The following is a 27,598-nucleotide window of genomic DNA, read 5'->3' on the forward strand; positions in this document are numbered from 1 at the left end:
CTTTCTTTCTTTCTTTCTTTCTTTCTTTCTTTCTTTCTTTCTTTCTTTCTTTCTTTCTTTCACAAACATTCACCCTGCTTTCCCCTCCCCTCTCGCTCTCTCGTTCTCTTCTTGGGTAAAGTCTCTAGTTCCACCCCTCCATCTATCAGTCCCCCTGCTTTTGTTCTGCATCTCCATAAGAGTAACTAATGCATGTCTGGTGCCTTACTGGATTAGATTAATGTCATTATTGACTGCATTCAGTCTCCGTCAAACGTGCAATGAAGAGGAGATGAGAACAGGCCTTTTGATCAGCAGGCCAACATTTCATCATGCGTCTCAGGTTGCCGGCTGGACCTGATGTTGTTGCTGGTGTCTGAAGTGAAAGTATGAGAGTGTCGCAGTGCTGTATATGTGTTTCTGGGTTGAAGAAACTGGCGGATTGGTGTTATCTAACGCCTCGGCTCTTCCACCTCCTGAACTCACTCTGACCTAGGGCCAGTGAGGGGTCAGTTGCCTATTGGCTGGAATGGATGATGTAGTGGGTAATGGCATTACAGACATATCCCTGGAGCCCGCGGCTCTTTACAGCAATAATCACTCATTGTTACTCTATCTGTGCTTTAAGATTTAAGCCCATTCTCTGCCTGAACTCTGGCATCTCAATATAATACAACACATCAACTGGTCCAATACAAACACACAGTAGACTATCACTGTGGGCTGAATAATAATGCTGTTAATGCATTATTATTGTTATTATTATTATTATTATTGTTATTATTGGTATTATTATTGTTTTTATTATTCATTCATCCATTTTTCTTCGGCCTAGTCCCTTTATTTATCAGGGGTCGCCACAGTGGAATGAACTACCAACTTACTGCAAGGTAACTGAAAGCTACTGAGCCACCATGTCGCTATTATTATTATTATTCATTCATTAATTTTCTTTTTGGATTAGTCCCTTTATTAATCTGGGCTCGCCACAGCGGAATGAACCGCAAACTTATCCAGCATATGTTTTATGCAGTGGATGTCCTCCAACTGCAACGCATCACTGGGAAACATCCATGCACAATCTTTTACACACATTCACTATGGACAATTTTAGCCTTCCCAATTCACCTGTACCACATGTTTTTGGACTTGTGGGGGAAACCAGAGTACCCGGAGGAAACCCACACAAACACGGGGAGAACATGCAAACTCCACACAGAAAACAGCGATTGTGCTACCCACTGTGCCACCGTGCAGCCATTGTTGTTATTATTATTATTATTATTGATATTATTATTATTATTATTTATATATAAATAGAATTTATATAAAATTATTACTACTACTAATAATAATAATAATAATAATTCAAATAATAATAATATATAATAATGAGAATGATGATAAATATTAAGAAAATCAGACAACAAACATCTCAAACAAACAAATAAATAAATAAAAATAAATAAATAAAGAAAGAAACATAAATAAATAATTAAATAAATAAAAATAAATAAATATAAATGTATAAATAAATAAATAATTAAATAAATAAATATTTAATTAAATACATCATTAAATAATTGAATAAATAAATATATGAATAAATAAATAAATAAATATATGAATAAATAAATAAATAAATAAATAAATAAATAAATAAATAAATAAATAAATAAATAAATAATTTAATTATTAATTCATAAATAGTGCAACTTTGTTTGTTTAATTTAGAAGTTTAAATAAATAATTATCAGCATCATCAGAGTAATAATTATACTATGAAAATACAATTTTCTACATAATGCTATTTCTATTCAGGAGGGAAAAATTTAATTAAATAAAAATACTCTTATGATTTTCTTATCTTACACAAATTGTAATAGTACCACAGCATCAGATTAAAGAAAAATACATCATATTCTCTCTCTCTCTCTCTCTCTCTCTCTCTCTCTCTCTCCCTCTCCCTCTCCCTCTCCCTCTCCCTCTCCCTCTCCCTCTGCTTGCTGTCTTTGCTGTTGCTGTTATACTCTGTTTATGAAACATATCAAGAGAAGAAGCGTGCGGCCACACAAGCAGGGAAACTGCTCACTCATTTCTCTCCGCCATCTGCCAGGTCACATGACCCATCTGCACAGCACAGCCCTGTCAATCAATCACAGACAGGGACAATGGAGAATAATAATCATGACAAACTAGACACACACACACACACACACACACACATATACACACACACACACTGGCTCACGCTCTCCGTGCATCGAAAAATGAAGGGACAAAACTTAATCAGGAGGGGTCGTGTTAGGGAGTGGGGAACAGATTAAATTACTATGGTATTAGATACGGGAAATGATTTCTGTCAAAACCATCTTTACTGCAATTATAATATGTTAATTATGTATTTCATTAAGTAAGTGGATTAGAGGCAGCGCTGATGGAATCAATCTGAAGAAGGACTGGACCAGGAAGACCAGACACACACACGCTCGCACACACATACACACACATGTAAAGGACAGAATTCTAATGAACTCCATCAGGGGAAGAGCAGAGGTGCTGCCAAATATGCCATTCTGTCCACTTGAACCACGGCATTTGCTTCCATTTAAATTACACTGACTAAAATAATTTTACAGTTGAATTGACAGTGCTTTCATCCGTCTGCGGCCAAAGTGTTAGGATGGATTTGGCATTTGCTTTCAAAACACATTCACTTTGTCTGTTCAAGTAGTTTGGGAGGCAGTATTGACAGTTAGTCAGAAAGTGTGAACACGGTATTTAAAGTTTCATTGCAAATGTGTTTTGTAATTTGAGGTATCAGAAATGAAAAATACATAATCAAAAAAGAAAAATAAAAACTGCTGTTTCAGACACTAAATCATAAAAAATAAGGAAAAAATAAACGAAAAAAATGATCGTTCAGTAAACGGTAATTAAAACGACATGATTTTGTTTGGTAAGGTAATTTTAAAACCTTTTTTTTAAATCCATTACAAAGACAATGTATGGAAAGCTTCAGTGAAACCATAAGCCATAATCTGTCTGTCTGTCTGGCTGTCTGTCTGGCTGTCTGTCTGTCTTTTTATCTATTTAAAATCCCAAAACACTCCCCAGGCAGAAAATAATAATAATAATAATAAAAGTAATGATAATAATAATACGTAAACCCAGAAAATGCAATGATACATACATGCAAATATACACCCATACATGTATATTTAATCATGACAAAAGTCAGGAAAGTGGGTGAGTCCAGCTTTGTTTAGGTTGAAGTGTTGAGAGGCGAAAGGGAAGGGTTCGCATGAAAAGGGGAGTTTCATTACATGCACAACAGCTGATCTTTACAGTGGCGAAACAAACACAGATGCAGAAGATAGACAGTAGCTATGTTTCCATCCCAAAAATGCGAATGAACTTTATGCACAAAACTGGAATACTGCATAAAAGATGTGCAAATAAACCAGCGTTTCCATCCAATGAGTTAAAGAGAACAAAATCGTCACCTACTAATTAACTGGTGCCAAATATCAACAGTAAACAAAGAATTTGGTGTGGTAGAAGAAGCTGTGTGAATCTTTTCTTCATTTAATAAATGACTTGCATCTCAGAAGGCAATCCTGACACGCAGTGAATGGATAGTGGTGTTTGACGGTGAGACGCGTAGCACAGACGCTACTAACAGTTCTAGACTTGGTCATTAATAATATAATAACACTAATACTTAAACAGTTAAGGTGTTTTAGAATGACCAAAACAGCATTTCAGATGTTTTACAATGTGCTCACCCTGCTGATTTATCCATTCACACACATTTTTATCGTCACATGTTCCCTTATGTCAAAATTACATTACTTTTTTAAAGTAATCTATTAATTAATTATTCATAAATAATTAATCAATCTCCGCCTATGATGACGATGCCATCATCTATCACAATGTTTCACAATAGACATTGTACAATGCCAAATTGGTCGACATCGCCCAAACCTACTGTCAACATGATGTATGTACAGTATATGTGACTTCAATTTATACTTGTTATCAATATATGAAAGAAGCCTAAAAGTTCTAGCACACACCAAAGTTTTGTTAAGTCATATGAATAGGCTTCAGCGCATGCAGGGCTCGAAATTGCGACCATTTTGGTCGCATATGCGCCCGAAAATTAATCTATGCGACCTCATAATATATCTGGGAGCATTAGTGCGACTGCAGATAATGGTTGTAGTGCGACCTGTTTTGATTTTTTGTAAAAACGTGCTGAATCGCTCTTCCCTGCCGCTATATTGGTTCATATTAGCTGTCATTCACTCAAGGTTTTCCGCTGTCAGATGACAGGGAAGGAGCTTTTATGACCACAGGAAATGCAAACGGCTTAAGAGTAAAAACTTAAAGCACAAGTTTGAAAACCCCACCTAAGTTGAGGCGCAGATGAAAGCGATCATGACACGTCACGTGGTGAATAATGATCCGCCAGCTGAGATCAATCGAGTACGCGCTTCTTGGAGAAGGTGCCCGAATCTCCATGCGTCGCATTCACTGCGTGTTCAGCCCAAATGTCCGCTAAAAGTCAAATCTAATACTGCATCATCGCCAAAGAAGCTCGCCTTTACTAAGTTTACACTGAAACTGCGGTTCATAACAAAGACCGGTATTGCGCCGATGGTTAGCGCAATAATCTTGCGCTGCCTACTTATTAATTGGGTCGGCTGACTCGCCAGCTTTCCACAAACACAGAAAAATGAAGATCAGCTCAGACTGAACCTTTAAATTGACACAAACTGAAACCAAAACTTTTAAAGAAAGAGTGATAGAAGTGAGACTTTACTTACTTTCTTTTGTCTATTCTTTTTTGAGTTGTATATTATTTTTTTTATTTATTGACTGATGACTGCTTTGCAGCTTTCATCATTGAATTGAATGATTTATTATAATCTTTTGTTTGTTTTGTATCAGAAATATTATTTATTAAATTGACATGCATATAAAAACAGCAGTACAAAATAAATATTTCTTACTGCAATGCTTCATTTTTGTTTGATGCAAACTATACAATTATTTTTCATAAAGTAACTGACTTTTAATAGCAGATAACCTACATTCATGCACATTCAAGGCAGTATCATAATGAGAAATGGAATTCATTGTTACTATTATTGTCATTTTCATCATCATTAATATTCTATGGCCTAATTATTAGACATTCATTTTGGAATTATTGCACACAAATATCAATGTCTTCGCAGCTTTAGTTAGATAGTTGTTTCTGGTTTTTGTTAGTCCTATTAATATTGTTTTAAAATACAATAAATCCCTTAAAAAACAATTTGCAGCTGTGCTCATTCATTTTTGGTGGGTGCTCCTAAATTTTTTTCTGGTGCTCCTAAAAATTTTTTGGTGCTCCTAAATGTTTGAAGTTGGGAGCACCGGTGCTACCAAGTAAAAAAGTTAATTTCGAGCCCTGAGCGCATGATGAAAAAAATAAGACAAACTAAATTGTAAATTCAAACGGCTACAAAGGTCACAATTGCGGACCCTGAATGTCATGAGAAAAGTCTTGCTAAAGGACATAAAGCTCGTAGTGAATGAATGGCCAGGATAAAGCTAACAACCCTTCGTGACTGGACATTTAACAATGTGTTGCGTTCCAGTCGGAAACATTGCGTGTGTGTGTGCTCAATATGGTGCTCTTTTCAAAAGCAGAGCAAGACTCCAATTTAGATGCAAATATCCGATAAGAGCGAAGTACATCCTTCCAGTGATGGAATGCACTTTTTCTTTCCAATTTCATATCTGATGTTTATTCTTTGACAGACACCAGACAAAAGTGAATGTTGTGGATTCCACGTTCCTGGGGGAATGTAGAAAATAACAAGAATAAGAGACAGAAACTGGAAATAGACAGCCTTCCCCAATCCAATTAAGTCGCTTCAGACATTATGTGGTTTAAAAAAATAAATAAAAATGAAAGGCAGTCGCTGAAGTACTTTGGTGTCTTTTCTAGAAATGTCTAAAAATGTGTCATCATGCATAGAAATGTCAAAATATTATTGGTGGAGACAGTGTTTGTTTACAACATTAGCTTCCTGTAAATTCTCAAGGTTCCAATGTCTATCGTTTCCCATTATTTGTGGGATTGCCCCACGCATTTGTAATGATTCAGAAAATATTCAAAACCTGTTTATCGTTTATATACTGTGGGTTGGATTTTATTGGGGGTCAAACAAACAAAAACATATACTGAATCCTAAAATCACCTCATTTACAGTAGAGAGTCATGTCCAATTACTGTATTCATTTACTGAACGTGTACAGCGTTTTACCTGTCAGAACACATAGAACCCTCATGTACATGCAGCCCTGAACAAATCAAAACGTGTCAAAAATAGTGCATTACTGTATGCGTATTAATCCAAGGGTCTGCTTTATTGGACTCAAGTGCTTCATTTCCATATTAAAGCTGCAAACTTTTAATTCTGCTGATATTGAATTCTTATTCTTGTCAATGAGGGATTTCTAGCAAGCTAGTTGGACTGAAGTATATAAAAAAAAAATCTCATACATATGCTAATGCATGCGAGATAAGAGATAATAAGCATGAGTCACATACATACAACTGTCTGTTTTCTTTTTTTGGTTTATTTTTCCCCATTTCTTGTTATCATACACCAATAATGAATTTATTTACTGGGTTTAAAGTAGGTCTGCATTTGTTCCCCGCGATGTTACTTTACACCCAACTGCAAGTGTTTGATGTGCTTTTGAAATGCATTCCTAGAAAACAAAGCCATGTGTAATTAGGACTAGACTACAATTAGAGTGTGTGTGTGTTTTTTCGCTGCTATTAAATAATTATCATGAGGATTGTCTGCTTATAGATGCATTTCTGATAGCAGAACAAGAACAACAGACTGAAAAGGGAAAGAAACAAGGGAAAATGTAGAAAGGTAGAAGTATACAAAAATTGGAACATATTTGAATAGTGTTGTGAGTGAGAGGGTATGTGAGTATATATAGAGAGATTATAGCGTCTGAGAGGCTCTGGCAATATGATAAACCCCCTTTCCCCCTTCCTTCTCTCTCAGGGGACATATTACACCTCTCATTATGCTACTGATTGGCCTGATTTCATCTACAAAGCATTTTGCTGAGGGCACCATCCCTCCACATCACTACCCCAGCAAACACAGAAAGGAAGATAACAGAAACAGGTTTGCTCACAAAAAAAAAGAGTACCAATGGTCAACAATAAGCATATATATATATATATATATATATATATATATATATATATATATATATATATATATATATATATATATGTATGGTATATATGTATGTATGTATGTATGTATATATATAATATATATATGTATATATATATATATATATATATATATATATATATATATATATATATATATATATATATATATATATATATATAGATAGATATATATATAGATATATATATATATATATTTTTTTTTTTTTTTTTTTTTTTTACATGCACTCCAAACATTATACTTCAACAAGCAATAATTCAATTTTTTCGTCAGTGGTGCATTTGCTCAGATGGACAGGTGACTCTCACATATATAACGTAATAATTGAAAAAATTATATTCTGTCATCATTTACTCACTCTTGTTCAAACCAGATTAAGTCTTTTTAACACAAAATAAGATATTTTGAAACCTGTTGGAATCCAGCAACTACTGACTTTGCTAGCCTTTGTTCTACTATGGAAGTCAGTGATTACAGGTTTCCAAAAAAGAAAAAAAAAAACGGTATGGAACAAAATGGGTGAGAAAAGCATGACAGAACTTGAATTAAGAGTAAACTATCCTTTTTATTCTTCATATGTTCAGTTGCTTACTGTCAAGTACTGTAAAATGGTAGTTTGACCACCCAAAAACAGTCATCCAATCTCACACAAAAGAAAGCAAGTTACACTACCTGACAAAAGTCTTGTCGCATATCCAAGTTTTAGAATTAACAAATAATAATTTGACTTCTAATTATCTGGTATCAAAAGTGGCTTATAAGGCAAAGGCCTCTAGATTATGCTTATTTTACCAAAATAAAATATGATCATTACATGTCATGATTTATAAAAATATGATTTTTAATTATTTAATTAGGACTTTAAGGTCTGACTTTGTTTAGACAAAAGTCTTGTTTTTTAACAAAGAAAATTGTAAAGTATAGAATATAAAGTCATGGTGCAGTGGGAAAAGAATAAATGTTGTGCATGACTACTATGAGCTTAGACGACTGCATCCATACACCTCTGCAATGACTCAAACAACTTATTTGTAAAGTCATCAATTTTCATCTCTGGTGACTGAACTGGCCAATCCTGGAGCACCTTGATGTAGAACTAGAACTTTGATGTAGAGGCTGAGAGAAGGAGTGCTATCCTGCTGTCCTTTCCTGTGGTTTGTAATGTAATGGGCAGCACAAATGCCTTGATACCTCAGCCTGTTGATGTTGCCATCCACTCTGCAGATCTCTTGAACTCCCCCATACTGAATCCATGTAACCCCAAACCATGATTTTTCCTTCACCAAACTTGACTGATATCAGTGAGAATCTTGGGTGCATGCTGGTTCCAGTAGGTCCTCTGCAGTATTTGAGGTGATTGGGATGCAGTTCCACAGATTCATCATTAAAATCTACCTTCTGCCACTTTTCCAAATGATCAACTAGTTATTATTTGTTGCTCTTACAACTGGAATGGACAACAAGACTTTTGTCAGGTAGTGTAGATTTAAAATGGAAAATCCAGATTATGAATGTAATTTTTAATGTTGAGTGAACTGTCACTTTTATGTCAATCAGCAATAAATGTTCCCAATATCTGCTCGTATAACATTCGGTGTATGATGGAGGGAGCATCACTCAGAGCAAAGCCTAAAAAGGACATTCCTATACCATTCTCTTTATCACTGAACTTGGAGCAAACAGTCTAATTTACAGGGCAAACTTTCCTCTCTTCGATAGCCTGATTTGATATACTCCAATAGAGCCTTTCTTCCAGACACCATCAATTGTCTATGGATTTTTTCCTCCCTCTACCCACCACAGAAGGGAAACAAAAAGGAGGCCTGCACAGCCTCCAGCCTGAGACGCTTTATTGATATCGATGCAGTAGGAATATTGCCCATTTTCACCAGGGGATCAATCTAGGCCGTCGCAGGGTGTTTTACGAGGCGCGTCCTCTCAGTGTGGGGTGGCTCCGTAGTGCAAGAATGAGTGTGTCCATGTGGGTGACAGGCTCATAAGATCAGGGTGCCCCTGTAAATCAAGCAGCTTTTGCACGCACGCCAGTTGTATGATCACAGAAATCACCCTTGTGACCAAACACTGGAGCTGTTGGTTCTGGAGGTGAGGAGAATCTAAATTGACCAGAAAGCAACAAGCAATCGACAACAACAAAATCTGACGCGGCGGTCAATATCAGTGCACTGGAGTCTCTAGCTTGTTTTTTATGAGTTTTTGCAGGGCAGCCACACCGAAAGGAAGTCCATGACCGCAGCAGGTGTCAGGCCCTGTTGGACAGTGTTTCATCCAGTTGCACTTTTATAGACTGCAGAGTTGCTCTGATTTCACCGGTAAGTGCATTCTGCGAAGGCACGCTAGCGCCCCTTGGTACTAGTTAGCATGGTGGCTGGCAGCTGGAGCGTGCTGATGGAGGGTGATGAGTGGAGTGGAGCGTCACCAGGATGGAGGGGAGGAATGGGAAGGGAGAAGGTGGGGGTGGGGAGTACACACCTGGCATCCACCACAGATGGGCATAATCATCTCTTCCCCAGAAGCCCTCCCTTCACCGCCACCATCTCAACCGCTTGAGTGCACGCACACGTACGCACACACAATCGCACACTTGCAATCGTTTGCTAGCAAAGCAGTTTTAATCGGTGCAGTGCACGCATGCAGATGCGCGCACACACACAAACACAACCTCCCACCCTCGACATATGTGGAAACAGTCATATGGTAGTACACAAATCTCGCTGAGAGGCTTGGTCTTATTGTTGTCGAGGATTTGTAGCACGTCACTTGTTTTGCACGAGGTCCGCGGTGCGTTGTGCGGCACGACACATTACTTGACAGCTTAACATTTATTAGAACACAAGGTACAAATGAGACGCACTTATACCAGTACTCACAGAGGAACTTGAGACACACACACATAATACTCCATCTATTCTCCTTGACTGTGAATATATTACACAATCACGTCGAGCAATTAGACACATCCATGGGGACCCTACACACAGAAAACAAACAAGCAAACAAATCCTAATAGCTGGAGGAGCACCGGGGCCCTAGAGACACCTCCAGAGGTTTAGGTTCATGTCATTATCAGGGCTCTGTTTTGACACAGCAGAGACACACATCAGAATGGATTTGTTATTTTCAGGAGAGCGAGCTCTGCAAACAATAGGTGGAACACAATCTGAATGTGTGTGATGCTTTCTAAAGGATGCAGACACGGCAAGCCGTTATTCAAATCACACAGAGGCTTCCAGCAGGAGAAAAAGAAGGGTGGGAAAGGTGGTTCAAAACAGGCATTCTGATTATCTTGTGGCCTGTTGGTCGCTAAGCGGTTAACGTGTCGAGGGTCCCTTGATTTATTTATCAAAAATATTTCACCAGGAAGCGCGCCCGAGACAGACCATCTCATTTAGCGCCGACACCCCCCAGGGGAGCCCTCCATTTCCAGGCAACAAAAGGGTCCACTACGCATCCCCTCAACTCCTTTGATGTTTATTTTAGTAGCCCACCCCTGCTGCTCCAGGTCCTTTTGTGTCCAGCCAGGTACAACAATCTCAAGCTCAACCCCAGCCAGTCAGGCTGCCTTTGGGAGGGGGGAGGCACTCCATCGCTGACCTGGTCATGAGATGTTCGGCCCCCTAAACCCTTATGGTTTCCTGAATCTCTTGAGCAGCCCAGGGGCAGCTGGAGGTGGGAGGAGAGAGTGAGACGAAGATGAGGGCAAATCTCTCACTCAAGCGGTGGGAGGGGAATGATGGGATGGTGGAGAGTATATATGTGTGTGTGTGTGTGTGTGTGCATGTGTGTGTGTTTGTATAAAAAGAAAAAGGGGAGGGGGGGGCAACATTTCCTTTCACTGCCTGCCAATCCATCAAGACTCAGGCTACTGCTGTGAGGCCCATCAGCCAGCACAGAAAAGTACAAGACCCGGCAACAGAGCCCCTCACTCCACGGCCATCACTCATCCGCTTGCTCTGAACTCCCTGTGACCTTTCCCTCACGCTCCTCTCCAGAACTTACAGTCCTCGGCACCTAGTTAGAGCCTAAAGACACGGCAGATTGGTGTGGCTGGATTCGTTGGGAGCGCTCCCGCCTTGTCGTTCGGTTTATTTTCATGTCTACGTTTGATAGTGAGATTACAGTAATAGGTGGAAGAAGGAGAGTGGATGTGTTTACATGACAGTGTGTTTGTGTCAGAACTTTGCTTTTCTCAGCAGTTAGGAGAATGAGAAGGAGAGCGAATGCAAGAAGGCACACTCTGCAGAGAGAACACTAGTTGACATCATTAGGCTGGACACATTTTTGTCACGCTTCCAGATTTAACCCGTCTGCGTTTCGCTGAATGCCGAATCGGTCTCGCTTCGTTCTTTTTTCTCTGTCTTCCCTCTTTCTTTCCTTCCTTCGTTCTTTTTTTAATATCTCACATGGTCGGCATTAGAGACAGTCTGTCTCTCACGGCAGTGTGATGAAGGGCAGATATTGTGCCATTGAATTGCTACAAAATTAACACATAAAAACAGTTGTTGAGAGGTCAGAATAGCCGAAGAACACATTAGGACGCAGAGAAAAAGCGGCAAATAATTTCTCCTAAAGATATGAGTGTCCTTTCCTCGCTGCATTGATTTTTAATAAACGTGATTGCATCAGGTGAAATCGAATATGCCCTTGCTTATCGTTTTATCTTCACATAGACTTCTGTAATCCAAACTTACTTTTCCAGCACACTTTGTTGTTTATCAATGACTTAATTGCGTTTGCCTCTGTTGGCCGAGACTGGGAGGCTGTTATGAAATTGTGCAGTTCAAAAACAATCTGACATTGTTGTCTCTGCTCTATGGTGGCGAACTGCGTTATTGCTATCAAGGCCTCGGGACAATGTCTGTCTTTATGACGAGGCGCTCGGCAATATCATGTCCAGATGCCGCACCCCTGAAACAGCACCATAACCTATAAAACAAACCTGACCGCGGGCTGTTCCTAATCGCATGAAGCCTCGAATCGGGACACAATATTGTTTGAATTCTATTTGTATTGGTGCAACTGACCCTTATATGACTCACTGCCGACATTAAAGAGGGAGAGAGATGTTGGAATTGCGGGATGTTTGTGAGAGAAAAGGCGAAGGGTTATTTTTCACCTCGAGATGGATGTGCCAGCATCCAGTGTGATTAGAGAAATGGATAACTCACTAACATCTGTGCAAACTACAATAAAGAGGGATTTAGTGTTACCCTGAGGAAGGAAAGGAGAGGCTGTCTGTCCATTAAACGGTTTATTACAGAGCCAGAAGCCCTGTTCTAACTCACTTATTTCTGCGCGGGGGTTTAGACTCTGTGACTGCTTGTCATCCTCGGCAGACGACGCTCCGGGCTCCGTTTCTCTCTCTCCCTCTCTCAAACTGACTTCTGTCTTTCTTCCTCTTCCTTGCTCCCCTCCTTTCCTCTCATTCTCTCCCATTGCCTTCGAAGTCCCCTCCCTCCATATCTTCCATCCCTCCCTCCCTCTCGGTGGCTGTCTGCCTCTCTTTCTCTCCTCTCTCTGTGAGTGCACTAGGTGGATGACAATCAAATGACTCATTGAGCAGCTGGAGAGGCCGACCCCCGGCGAGGGCTTAACTACGGAAAGTGAGCATGATCATGTCACACTTCACAATGCTCGTTGGCTGTAGCCGTGGCAGCGGGAGGAACAGGGAGGGGCTAGTTTAAAGAGACAGCGCAACGGTTGAGGCTGGACAAGCCATGCATGCAGTTGTGCCCTGTTGGTCGGGTTTACACATGATTCACCATTGCGAGGTATACCGCAAGACGTTTTCTCGCTCTCTTTTGCAATTTATTACAGGTATGAATAATGTGATCGCAGCAGGTGTGTGCATTAATGTGATATATTGTGTCTGGCTGTTAAGTTTTCCTCTGAAATCTGGCTCAGGACAAGTAGAGCTGATGTATTTTACACTTGAAACAGGCGAGGATATCAGATCAGTAATGTATCGTCAAAGCATGACAAACACGAGCGCTTGTCTCATTAAATGTCCCCATGCGCCATTTCAAATCTCAGCTCAGTGTGCGCGTGTGTGCGCTCAGGAGGAGACAGCATTGGCTGGGAGGAATTGATGCCCTGTGTTTGGCTAATTAAGACAGCACTAGACATTTCCGTGCAGTGAGATGGCGGAGAGGTGCTAATTCATAATTGACGTAATGGATGGAGTCTGTCTGTTGGCTTTTTAAACGCTTGCGATTTCGCCGTGATTAGCTGACACGTACCTTTGTGTGAATAATGAAAATATGCACCATGCTCCACACTTTAATGGATACCAAGCCAATCTCAAGCCAGCCTTTTCAGACAGCCATCTTTTCCTCCCTCTCTTCCACTCTGGGCCTCCCTGGTATGGCTGTCACATGAAAAATGGACCTTATTTGAGATGGACACTTTGTTAAATATAATCTTATAATATATTCTATTAGTTCAGGTTCCCACACAGAAGCTAGAGGAGCTATGTACAAATCTCTGCTTTCAGCTCACACTGCAACGTGCATTCAGCTTCCCTGATGTTATCATATCCGGAAACCTGCAGCTTTTGTGTTTGCATTGTGTTATTTTATATAAGCTAGCATATTACTTCAAAGCATACTTTATATATGTATATATACACATCTCAGTAAGGTGTATTGTATGAGGTTTAACAATGGTTAAACCAACAGTATGAGAGGATGTGTATGTTTATATTACTATGGGACTGAAAGTACAAGGCCTGTGGAATTACAATATGCAAGCAGTGGTTATATGTGGTATCATAAAGTACAGTAATATTACCTGACTTTGCAAAATTGTATTACTATTTTAATTAATAATAATCAAAGTGCACAAACCTTGAGTAAAGGTAGAGATATACTAGGTCAGTCCCATAAAAGTGCTTAACTTTCAAATATGTACAAATACAAAAGTATTTGCTTAAGTATCCAAAGTACATAACAGCAGATTATTTCAACCATATATTGCTGTTACATACACTCACCGGCCAATTTATTAGGTACACCTGCCCAACTGCTCATTAACGCAAATATCTAATCAGACAATAATATGGCAGCAACTCAATAAATTTAGGAACGTAGACATGGTCAAGATGATCTGCTGCAGTTCAAACCGAGCATCAGGATGGAGAAGAAAGGTGATTTAAGTGACTTCGAACGTGGCATTGTTGTTGGTGCCAGACGGGCTGGTCTGAGTATTTCAGAAACAGCTGATCTACTAATATTTTCATGCACAACCATCTCTAGGGTTGACAGAGGATGGTCTGAAAAAGAGAAAAAAAAGTGAGCGGCAGTTTTGTGTGTGCAAATGCCTTGTTGATGCCAGAGGTCAGAGGAGAATGGCCAGACTAACGCCCCATTCACACGGGCGTCAGCGTCAAAGCTTCCCACTCACTTTGAATGGGTGACGTCAGGCAGTGCCGAACTGCATTATGGATCCATAGGTGTCACTTCAGTGGTGTTGCTTGCTGCAGAAGTTGGGATTTTCTGAACTTTTCAAGCAGCAATTGATGCATCAACCAATCAGATCACTTTTTGCAAATACACCAGCTCAGACAGTAACCGATTGAAGACTAATTTTATTGGCTGATGCTGCTATGACAATCGCGTCAGCCCCAACTTCAGACATGCCCTCTGTTAAGCGTTGACGTTAAAGCCCCATTTGAATGGGACGTTACTCAAATAACCACACCTTACAACCGAGGTATGCAGAATCTCTGACCGCACAACACGTCAAACCTTGAGGTGGATGGGCTACAGCAGCAGAAGGCCACACATTGTGCCACTCCTGTCAGCTAAGAACAGGAAACTGAAGCTACAATTTGCACAGGCTCACCAAAATTGGACAATAGAAGATTGGAAAAACAGTGCCTGGTCTGATAAGACTCGATTAGTGTGGGGGATATTTTCCTGGCACACTTTGGGCCCATTAGTACCAACTGAGCATTGTGCCAACACTACAACATACCCGAGTATTGTTACTGACCATGTCCATCCCTTTATGACTACAGTGTACCCATCTTCTGATAGCTTACTCCGCTTGAAGCGTGAAGCATCATCTCCGCTTGAAGTGTCATCTCAAACTGTTTTCTTGAACATGACAACGAGTTCACTGTACTCAAATGGCCTCCACAGTCACCAGATCTCAATCCAATAGAGCACCTTTAGGATGACATCATGGATGTGCAGCCAACAAGTCTGTGGCAACTGCGTGATGCTATCATGTCAATATGGACCAACATCTAAGGAATATTTCCAGTCTCGTGTTGAATTTTTACCACAAAGGATTAAGGCAGTTCTGAAGGCAAAAGGGGGTCCAACACCAGTAAAGTGTACTTGATAAAGTGGCAGGTGAGTGTATATATAGTACTTATCAAATATATTTACAATATAATGCATGTGTAAATTGTAAAAAAAGTTAATTTTATGGTAATACAGTAATTTTGTAAGTAAAGAGTATCATAGTATAATCATCATATATATGACCCTTTAAAACGGTAAATGCATATTGAAAATGTTAACGGATAGATTGCCTTTTTGTGTGTAAAACATTCAACAATACAGACAGTCAAGTAGTGCAGCCAACCCTCTCTACAGATAGCGCATCCATATCCACGTCATTCACACTGTGGCCCAAACAGACAGCTAAAATAACACTCTGGTAGCATAAACAAAGCAAGATTACACCCATGGGAGTGTGCAGTCTATTGTACACCCTTCACCCCTCTCCTCCTCCTCTCTTGCTTGACTACAGCCTCCCGACATTCAGCAGCACTTGTCAGCCCAGTTGTTTGTAAGAATTAAGTTTGTGTAGAATTTTCTATAGAGGGTCATCCTGTATGATTGTTTATTTCCCCCAATGGCTAATATAGTTTACTGTAATGTGAACAAAAAGAGAAGAAAAAATGCACCATAAAAAAACAAAAACGTTCAATTAAAAATAAAAGATTTCAAATAGATGAAAACCGCACTAGTGCATTTATGTTTGCAAGGAATAGTCCTGCGTTTTTTGCCATAATGAGATTACAGCCATTTCGCACCAAGTCATTAGCACTGCAGCAGAATAATCCAGCCAATCACAGTGCGAGGAAGTAACGGGCTCTGTCTCTGATGCCCATCAGCTGTCGAGCAGGGCCAGCTGGGTGACATCATGGGGTCTGTTTCTGTGGTGATGATTGACACCATGTCTGTCAAAGCTGGAGAGTCGCACACATGTGACTCGTCATTAGCGATGAGAGCGAGAGAAAGAGTCTCCGTTGCCACTGTCCCCATCCTGTCTAATCACCTGCCCATTGTAGCTGAAACGTGTAAACATTAGCAAAAGAAAAGTGACTGATTTCATCTAATTCCATCTCGAGGGACATGCTTTTTTTTTCCACCGACATCATTATATTTTACATTGTGTTACACTGCAAAGATGACATATTTACATGTTTGCAGGCTTTCCTAGATGCAACACATATGTTTGCATAATTACTAAGGCTGCACTTCATATGAACAGTTTGTGCTTAGTGATTTTTTGACACCAGTGTACAGATTGTAAATGTATGCAAAAGTCGAGTGGCCATGTAATAAGCCCATATGTTATAGCTAAACAGACAGACAGACAGACGGACAGACGGATAGACGGATAGACAGATAGACAGATAGAAAGATAGACGGATAGACAGATAGACAGATAGACAGATAGATAGATAGATAGATAGATAGATAGATAGATAGATAGACAGATAGATAGACAGATAGATAGATAGATAGATAGATAGATAGATAGATAGATAGATAGATAGATAGATAGATAGATAGATAGATAGATAGATAGATAGATAGATAGATAGATAGATAGATATTGCTTAGGTAAGTGTCAATAGCCTTAGGAATAGCCTTTAGAATGAAAAGTCTGTTTTTACCTTATTTGGAAGTGTCATGAATATTAATGAGCCCTGCTAAGGTCCCTTTATTTGCATCTTTATTCTGATGAGCTGTGATAAGATGAGATCTTTCAATTTTTTTTTGCATAACCTATGAAATGTGTCCCATTTTCAAAATAAAAGTCCCACATACATAATAATTATAACACAAGCTGAAATAAATTACGGTTTACTTAAAGCTAAAGTACAAATTCTGGAAATATTTGTATTGTCATTACCTAACTTAGAAATGTGGCCAATCAAATGCTATATGGACAAGCAAATTATTGATCCAGAGTGTCACATAGCAGTTGCTGTTTGGTTCTGATTTGTCAATGACAGCAAAAATGTACAAATATTCTGAAATATATGCATTAAATCAAGAATATGCAAATTAATCAATTGACAAAAGTACAAAGATTTCTAGTGCTTATATACCTTGTGAGATGATGGTTGCGTGATTTTTAAAATGAGAGTATGCGTTGCGTATTTATGGCTATTGATCTCATCTACCCGCGCCCCACCCATATTTTAACAACAAGTACCCGACATTTTGATTACCTGACCAGCGGATTAAGGACAGGACTCGTGAATATGAAAGAATCGGACATAACAGGGTTTTATGTGTCCCCAATGTGCAACGTCAAGAGACTGACTCCATAAGGTAACGTACACTGCACACACATTGTATAATGTGTAAAGTCGTGGACGCATAAGCGCAAGGATAACTAGTCCTTTAAATGTCCATGCTCAATCATAAATAGATAAAGTCTGGATTTGCAGGGTAATCAAAAGTGTGTATATTTTTTAGGCTTGGAACAGCCTTCTGTTAAAAGATTTTTGTGCTCATCCTTGCTACAAGCAACAACAACAACAAAAAACGAACAAATAAACTTAATTGAAACAATTTATGAATGGCATGGCCATTAAAAATACAGTGTTCCTTAACCAGATGGTTTTTTAAGTTACTTATAAAGAGAATGTTACTTCAGTCATGTTGTTGTAATGTTTTAAGTTGACTAGTAACACAACAAAAAAAATAATAAATAAATTAAAATCGTGAATCAGTCAAACTTTTTAAAAATGTTCTTTTTTTTTTTTTTACCTTATCGCCCTGACCTATGCATTTAATTTTTCAGTGCACATGTTCATAGCACATTATACATAATTTATAATTAATTAGTCTGTACCATTGTATTTATAAAGATGCAGTCTGCAATGTTAGAACATAGTTACTCAAGAAAAATGGTATAAATCAGTTCTGTGCAGTGATGCCACCAGGTTCTCTGGGCCAGAGAACAGATCAAAAAGAGGAACACAAAACCAGCCATAAAGGCCAATGTTTTGAAATTAAAATATTAGGATCACAGATTGGTATAGTTGATCAAGATGACGTCTTTCAAGTCAATGGTTGTTAGATCAAGTCTCTTTCTGAAAGAGTATGGCTTTTGACTGGCCTAAAGTTTCCTATAAAAAATCCACAGAATATCTAGAAAAGACAATCTGACAATGACAACCACAGGCTGTCAAACAGCTGAAGACTTGTATAATGTTAAATGATTTACTTTAACGATTAACATCCCTAATTCCCAAATACATAAATATTGCAATTTAAATATAATTTAAATATAAAAAAATTTTTTTTGCACTTTTGCCAATTGAAGAATGTTAAAAAAATAATAATAATAAATTACTTTTTTCGTATTTTATAGCATTTTTAAAAAATTTGTTTTTTGGATTGTATCTTATACATCCGGTTTCACAAACAAGTTTTAAGGCTCATCAAGATTAAATTGTATGTTTGACGGTCTCAACTCAAAATAACTTGTGGTGAGATGTCTTAAAATACGTCAGTGTCATTTTATTTTGTCTCCAGGTGCACACCAGTAATATATTTTTCTAAGGCCATTTTTATAAATGTGGCTTAAATAGCCTAATTTAACTAAGGCCGAGTCCTGGCTTAATCTAAACCCTGTTTGTGAAACTGGGCCATAATGTTATTTCCATATAAATGTAAATATATAGACCTTCTGACCAGTGACAGTGACAGTCCAGCATCTGGACTTTGCATCTAATTGTAAACTGCTGTGTTCTTCTTGGCTGCTGTACAGTTACTAAAGATGTTCAACAGTATCCGACAATTCTGATCAGTCAGAACAACATTTCAGCCTCTCAGTGGATGTTAAAGTCAAGTGTGCGTCCGTGACTAATCGCAGTGAAGGCCTTGTGTCTCCACGGGGTCAAAAGTGACATGCGGACCCCCAAACCAGCCAGCATAGCCCTCAAAGTCAGCATGTATACAGTGAACTGACATTTCGGATTCGCTCGTTTAGCGAGTGTCGTATCCGCACTTGGCTACTGACCAGTGGAAGCATCATATCACACGTGAAGCCGCTCCAGATGTTTCTGCTCTGGCTGGCCACGAACTGCACATCTGCTTAAGGAAAACCACATATCCAGGTGCAGTCTTCAAAGAATAAAAAGATTAATTAGCCAACACTTTAAATTAATGTCCATTGATGGACCTTTAATTACGGAGTAATTAATTATCATTACAACACAGACTAATTATATCATTAAGTAAAGTCATGCAAAAATAATTTCATTACACCAAGGTGGATCCAAGACACTTTGCTTATTTTCAACTCAAGCGCATGGCTATGTAAACAACATCGTTGTTATTATTCGTATGTTCTAGCACAACAACGGAGGTGGCAGCACGTCTGCCCGTGGGTGTCGAATTCAATTAATTTCCCTACAATCTATGAAGTTATTTTGAACATGTGTGTCTTAATAACATATCCTGTAAAGAAACAAAAAAAAAAGCAATGCAGTGATACAATACGGAGCTGATTAAAGGATCCTGTGTGTGATTTCCACCCTGTTTTACACTCTCCCTGTTTTGTTTAAGATTGAAATCCCCTCAAGACAGCAAGAGACTGACGGTTCTTCAGCAAAGTTCACACTGCGTGCGCCGTGAAATGCACTGAGCCCACCCAAAACTGTCAAAACGACAAACAGTACATCTCTCCAGCAAGCAGAGCCCTGATATCGCAGCCCGTGTCATTGCAAATGGACGACATCTTCTGTGTGTGCCTGATAAGGGCACTCACCTCACGGTGACCTGATTCGATGTACACAAGCGCACGAGTTCGCAAATATACGCTCGAACGTGAGTGTATACAAACACGGGCGCACATCTCATGCAGATACGCGGAGACACGCACACAACGAATCTCTCGTTCTGTCTCTCTCTCCCATCTTGTTGCTTAGACGTGCATGTCTCTGGCAGATGTACAATGTCACAGGCTGGGAAAGAGAGGGGAAAAAAAAAAAAAAAGTTGTGTTCCCATGCTAAAGCGGGCCTGCCAGTCACATTTCAGCATGTCCAACCTTGTGACAAATCCCGTCATTCAAACCTCACATCACAGACCTGTCCATATGGTTACCTGTCTCCTGTCACTCTGTCAATCCCAGCCTAGAGAGCTAAAGGCACAGGTCGGACAAGAGCGTGGACGCAAACCCCACGAGTCAGGGAAACTCTCCGGCGAGCTAAAGGCTTCCAGTCCTGCAAATGAGTTGACTGACAGCTCATGATTGTCCTTCCTAGGCAGTGACACGTTGGAGTACTCCTAAACTACCAGCGCCTCGTCTTCATCGGGCTTCGGTTTTTCTCATCTTCACTCATTCGTCTACCCCCCACTCGCTTACTCTCGTGCTTTTTTCCCCTGCATGCGTGTGTCAAAACGTCAATTTCGGCACGACAGGATGTGACAAGGCCCGTTGCCCGGGGGGACGGCTGGGAATAGAGGGCTGCGCAAATTGATTTTGATTTCATTCCAAATCATTCAAAGTGTTTAGTTCTAATGGGAGCTGATCAGAGCGCAGTTCGGAGCATGGCACCGGGTCTGGAGATTAGTTCTGTCATTCGGGCGATCAGGGCCTGTCGGGTCCACTCCCTCGCTCACAGACAGGGAAGGCCACGTCACTTGCTATGGCTCTCGTCAGCTGAGCTCCTTCTAAAGCCTACAGTTTACATAAGAGACAGAGTAGTGAGACGTGAGTGATACCCTCTACCTCACATGAGAGGTGCAGAGATCCACCCACCGGCGTCCAGAGCTGTCACCATTATATGCTAATGCAACAAGACTGAGGAAAAGAGCCACTGCTACAAGCACTGTATGCAAAAGGGCTTATGGGACTGGGGAGAAAGTCAGAAGTCTCCATGCAGATGGAAAATGAGTGGAAGATTTGAAGGTTTCATGGATGTTGACTGCAATTTGCGCTTCATGCTCTGCAGTCGTGTGATTTTTTAAATGTCATGTTTGGAACAAATCCGTCAGGCATCTTAGTATAAAGCAGACTGCCAGATTTGCTTTGTTCATACTTTTTTCGCATGTATCTCTTTCTTTTAACATCTAGCATTAAGAAAAAAATTACTAGAATAGAGACCTATGTTACATTCAGAATTGAAAATTCTGCTGTTTTTTTATCAAATTTGGAAGATGACCTGAAACTACACAAGTAATTTACTTTAAAAATTTATTGTAAGTGTTATTAGCCCTTTTCACACAGTGATACCGGTAAATATCCGGAAAATGTCCGGAACGACTTTGCCGGTAAATGCAAAAAAAGCGCTGTTCACACAGGCGAGGACATTACGGAATTTTTCCGGAAAAGAGCATTCACACATCCATCGCAAAATGCCGGTACATTCTGACATCATTATGACCTCTAAACGGCTGCGCTTGTGTTTGTAAACATTTGACTACATTACAAACTCTTTGGATGGATCAGTGTTGAGTACAACTCCAATGAAAACATATAGAGGAACACTTTTGCATGTCGAGATGTTCATGATATGTGTGTGTTGGTGCTCATGGGCTGTTTCACGGGCACACGCAAAGCTTGAAGGTAAACAAACAACGGATTATCGTAAACATTTTATCGATAATTACTTACACAGTTGGCATTAAGAAGGAACATAGAAACGTTATCTGACTAACATCTAATAGCTAAAGGTGTCTGGAAAAATATTCAAAGGCATTTATTCTCATAAACCGCGCGCACGTGAATGCGTCTGACTGTTCTGATTGGCTAAAGCAGGTGTCTCACGTCAGCACGTTCTAGATGTGGACGCGCTCTTTCCGGCAATCTTCCTTCTGCGTTCACACAGCGCAGCATTCCGGCAAATTACCGGTAATGTTACAACTTTTCTTTACGGAAAATAGCCAGAACTAATTTACCGGTATTTTCAAAAAGGGCCTGTTCACACATACAACCTTTCCAGAAAATTGACGGTAATTTTCCGGAAAGGTCTGTGTGTGTGAAAGGGGCTATTGTCTCCTAGTAAATTGCATGTGTGCATATTTAATAACAAAACACCCTTTACAAAGTCGTGTTACAGCTACAATATTGGCCTCAAAATACAACATTTTATCATTTCGAACACAGAAACGAAAACCATTTCCAGTCAACATTGGTAAGTTACATTGGTATTGTTTAAACATACCATCTATTGTAGGAATTTCATTAAATTTTAGTTCACATCATATTAATTCAACTCACATTCAGATTTGGGGAATGGGGATTCTGCATTATACTCGTTACCTCATCCAAATTCCCTTTAAAGGTGCATTAGGTGATCTGCCAAAATGCTAAGGGGTTAGCAAAATATCAGTCCAGTCCAGTGGTCCAAAGCCACCCCTCCTGAAATCACGAGCGCACACCTTAAAGATGACAGCAGACAACCCACTAGTTCATGTCATTCGCCAGTTAGAAAACTTTACAGGACTTTATAATACTACAACTCTAAATGAAAAACTGTATAATATCTAGCACATTTTCAGTTGTGTAGCAAACAAAACTTATAATGGTCTCACTCTCTCATGCGTGTTGTCCTAAAGCGACTACTGTATGCTTAGGGGTTGGCCGGTGGCCTGCTGGAATTACATTTTAAGCCATACAGACCAAATATTCAAAGTAGCATGGTAGGGAGCGCGTCACAGGTGGTCATTGTTCAAAAAAGAACCAATGTGAATATAAAACCAACTTGAGCTCAGTAAAGCAGGCTAGGTGGAATAGCGCAATTTACTTATGTTTTGATGTTAAACTAAATAACCATCAACATTATCTGTGCTGTAAATGGTCCCTTATGAAATTGAAAATAGTCACATCAATCTTTCACCAGAAGATTCCAGTGGCTGAACCACACTTCTGTGCATATAACCCATTTGTAAAACAACACAATCTACATCAGCTTTGTCTGACTAAAAGAGTTTTAAAACATAATATTACCTGTCAAACAAAAATACTTCAGCCATGGTTTGGTCCAAAAGTAATTCCAATATTAATTCAGTCTTTTAACAAGTTTTGATCCAGCATTTGCTTTTATCGCTTTGATTGTCTCGTCTGCACATGAACGCACGGCGCGCATGCTCGTCTGTACATACAAATGGCAGATCTGCGTGAACAGAGATGCGAAATTGTACTAATCGAATTATGGGAATTGTTGGCCTGACATATTTAATTGGATGAACATTTTTTTTTAGTTTTATGCCTTACCCAGAATATAAAAATGCATATAAATACATTTAGATCATTTAATCATTACTATTGGAATGTGAAGAGACTTTTCAACCTGCACAACAAAAAAAATGTTTCTGAAAACAATCACCTGCACCTTTAAGGCAAGTCATTCACTCGGCGGACATCTCTGAAAGGCCTCTTGGGCAGTGTCTAAATGAGTAAACATCAAATTCTCCAAAACTGCTGTCAAAGCTTATGACTAAATTACATATTTGGAGCCACCAATAAAATTAAACAACATCTGTCTCATAAGTTTCATTTCTAAACATTGAATCAAACAAAATCTGCCGGAGCTAATCGCATGCGCACTGGAAAGGAAAAAGATCACGACACTAACCTCATTTGTGGCCATTCCGCAGATTTTCATCCTCTGGATAAAGCTTCGTCAGATCGTGTTGCTCTTCAGAAGTAATCCACAACTTGGTCTTGGTAGTGACTCTCCTCCAGAATTGACAGCGATCTTTTGTTTAAAAGTTTGTGCACGTTTGAGCTGTCATGTGGTGTGCGTTTGACAGGATGGACTTTACCTCGCGTTCGTTTCATACAGATTACAAAACCAAAAAAGTTTTGTTTTCAAGGGTACTAGCTTAATTTAAAAGTATATATTTTAAGCTTTATTTGGATCTATTTATTATCTCTGTTAAGCAAGTATTCGCTGAGATTCCAGTGTGTTTGTTGACCAGAAAAAACTTTTAAAAGCACACACGTCTGATCTGAGTTTCTCCCACGGAGAAACGACAGCCTATGGCGATTGCTGATTGGCTCCCGGAGTAGTAGGCGGGGCTTCATTGGCCATTTTGACGTTACACTTTATTGTATTGAATGGGCTACAAGAAAAATAACATCACTGCATTGAAGAGAAAGTAACAACAAAAATTCTGAAATTCAGTGACAGAGAAAAAAAAAAACACTTTACAAAGACTCAATCATTAAGAAAATAATTTTTCATAATTATTCGTCTTATTAAAAAGCATAAGAGATTCAATATTAAATTAAATTTTAGCAAGAAAAATGTTAAATCTAGGTATAACCTTTAGGAACTTCTTTTTGAGTATAAAAATTTACAGTGTAAAACAAAACAAAAAAAACAATTCGATCGAAAGCATAATCATTATGAGAGAAATACAGAAATATATATTTTATAGACAAATTTAAATCATATTTAAACAAGGAGGATAGATAAAAAAATAATGTTATTCCAAAGAAGTTAAACATGAGTGCAGCTATAGATACGTAATTAAAGTTTCTTCATGTATATTGCAGAAAGAACACAAATTTGATATATCTAAATAATTAGCAATTTTTAATTTGTAGGAAATACTTTATGCAAACCTTAAAATGCATCCCTCTTGTTTTGTTGGATATGCTGAACTTATCAGGTTATAACGATGCTCTCTTCCACTGAATACTTTTTTACATATTGGGGAGGTATAATAATAGGGACAAAATAAGGTAACCATCGTCTGACATGTCTGTTGTCACTTTTTATATAAAAAAAGACACTCAATTCAATAAAACGTTTTGGCATAATTATTTTCCTCTCTTTAAAGTAAAGTAAACATTTTAAATAAATGCTCATAACTTGGTGACAAACCTGTAGCACAATTGAAGGATTTGGCTGGCCAAGAAAAATTATACAATGTCATACATTTTTTATATTCCAGAATATTGCTAAGTCCAAAGCAAAAATTATTTCTCTTTTAAACCACATATCAATAAAAATGGTTTTCCCACAAATAAATACATTAGAATTATTTCAAAGAATTTCATAGTGTGGAGAAAAAATGTGCACAGAACACAATTTCCAAGCAAGTAAAACTTGTTTGTTAGAGAGAAATTGGCAATTGACATTACACTTTTCACCATTCAAAACTATTTAAGTGGCATCGATACTGAGTTGTGCGCAACCTTGATCAGAGGAACATTTATTTATAGCTAAAGGGATGGTTCACCCAAAAGTTTACATTTACTCACCATTTACTCTCCCTCATGTGCTTCCAACTCTTTTTCCCCACTGCCGTTGACTTCTATAGTATTTTTTTCTTACAATAGAAGTCAATGTATCTTGTTTTCTGAAGATGTTTAGAAGAAGCGGTGGATCAGGTCAGTAAATGAAAACATCATTTTAATTTTTGGATGATCTATGTCTTTAAGAAAAAAAATGCTTATTGGAAGCTTAATTTAAACTGGAACATATTGTGTTTAATATATTTGCAATTTATCTTGGTCATCAGCTCAATTCCAGTCTAGGTAAGTGCTACAAGGTTTGAAAAGTCAAGCCTGGTATTTTTGTGGGTTTGAAACAAGATGCTGTCGGCTGCACAATTGTTACTCCCATGTACAAGGGTTTCTAATTTGCAAGCAGTTGATGGCCCAGAACTTTCTGAGCCGATCAAATGTGACAGCATCAAAGAGTGAGCTAAAGCAGACAAACTTTACAGCCTCTCCATCAAATATGAAATCCCGAGAGAGGGTGGAAAGGAAGACTAGAGAGAGAGAGAAAAGAGGAGAGCTCGAGGGTTATCGCAGGATAAATTCCTTAATTTGCACATACAGACAAGTGCATTTAGAAAATTGATACATTTAATAAAAGCGACAGGTTTATGTACAATGTGAAGAGGCATATTGAAACATTTCACATACAGATGACAACGTTGTCAAAACGATCGCTCTTCACACATATCTCCGAAAATTACTGCAAACGTTGTACTACGATTTACGACAGACTGAACATGTACTATGCATGTGCATGACAACACTGTTTTAACTAAATAATGTTTTGTAGTTTCCACAAACAAGATAAAAATATTAATTAAAAAATGTGTAAATAATTGTACAATGTATTTTATATTAAAATATTCATTCATTCATTTTCCTTCGGCTTAGTCCCTTAATATGAGGGGTTGCCACAGTGCAATGAACCGCCAACTTATCCAACACATGTTTTATGCAGCAGATGCCATTCCAGCTGCAACCCTGTACTGGGAAATACTCTCACATTCATACACTCATACACTATAAGGTCAACCAACGCAATCTCATGGCAATTCATAACTTTTTGATTTAGTGGCTAATTCGTATGAATTCGTGCGATCTAATTTGTACAATTTAGTATGATTTGCTCATCACCCAGTGACGTTTGTGGTTAGGGGTGGGGATGGGTGCCACGCCTCCTTTTTGAAATTTTACATTTTCGTCTGACTGAACTTGCATTCGTACGAATTAGCCACTGAACTGACAAAACGTAAAATACTTAAGTTTCCTTGCAAGATCAGTCTCGGTCATCTTAGTTCAATTCACCTATAGCGCATCTGTTTGGACTGTGGGGGAAACCGGAGCACCTGGAGGAAACCCACGACAACACGGCGAGAACATGCAAACTCCTATAATATAATTTAATGGTTTCATGTTAGACATCGCTCCATTACAATGATAAGCAGTTTTACAAAGGTTGTTTTGAGTTTGGGATTGTCAATAATATGCAGTTAAGGCTGTATAAACTGTCCTAGTCACTGAGAGCTTCCATCTCAAGATGTGCTTGTGGGATGAAACTCAGTCAACAGCATCTCATCAGCCCAAGACTTATTAAAAACTTTCATCAGTGTGACAGAGGGGCATCGCTCCCTGATAGCGTGTGTGAGCGTCCGTGTGGAATGACAGCAGGGCGAGATGCCAGTCTTCTTAGGGGGCATGACTGTGCCAGAGCCCTGGAGCCTGTGCCCTTAAGCCAAGGACAGGTGTGGTGGAACACTAGCTTTAGTCTTATTGGTTCATTTGGTTAAACATGCTATCTATCTATCTATCTATC

The 27,598-nt window shown here is 38.9% G+C and overlaps 1 long non-coding RNA gene across 2 annotated transcripts in view; it reads right to left on the bottom strand.

Annotated features, from left to right (window-relative positions):
- LOC141375118 (uncharacterized) overlaps positions 1 to 24,518 on the bottom strand; it is a 130,368-nt gene extending 105,850 nt beyond the window's left edge. For both annotated transcript variants that reach the window (XR_012382631.1, XR_012382632.1), the window contains exon 1: positions 24,128 to 24,518. This is a non-coding gene — a long non-coding RNA (uncharacterized lncRNA). The remainder of the gene's footprint in view (positions 1 to 24,127) is intronic.
- Positions 24,519 to 27,598: the final 3,080 nt, after the last annotated feature.

The sequence above is a fragment of the Danio rerio genome, chromosome 7 (assembly GCF_049306965.1).
Source record: "Danio rerio strain Tuebingen ecotype United States chromosome 7, GRCz12tu, whole genome shotgun sequence".
NCBI classification, from domain to species: domain Eukaryota; kingdom Metazoa; phylum Chordata; class Actinopteri; order Cypriniformes; family Danionidae; genus Danio; species Danio rerio.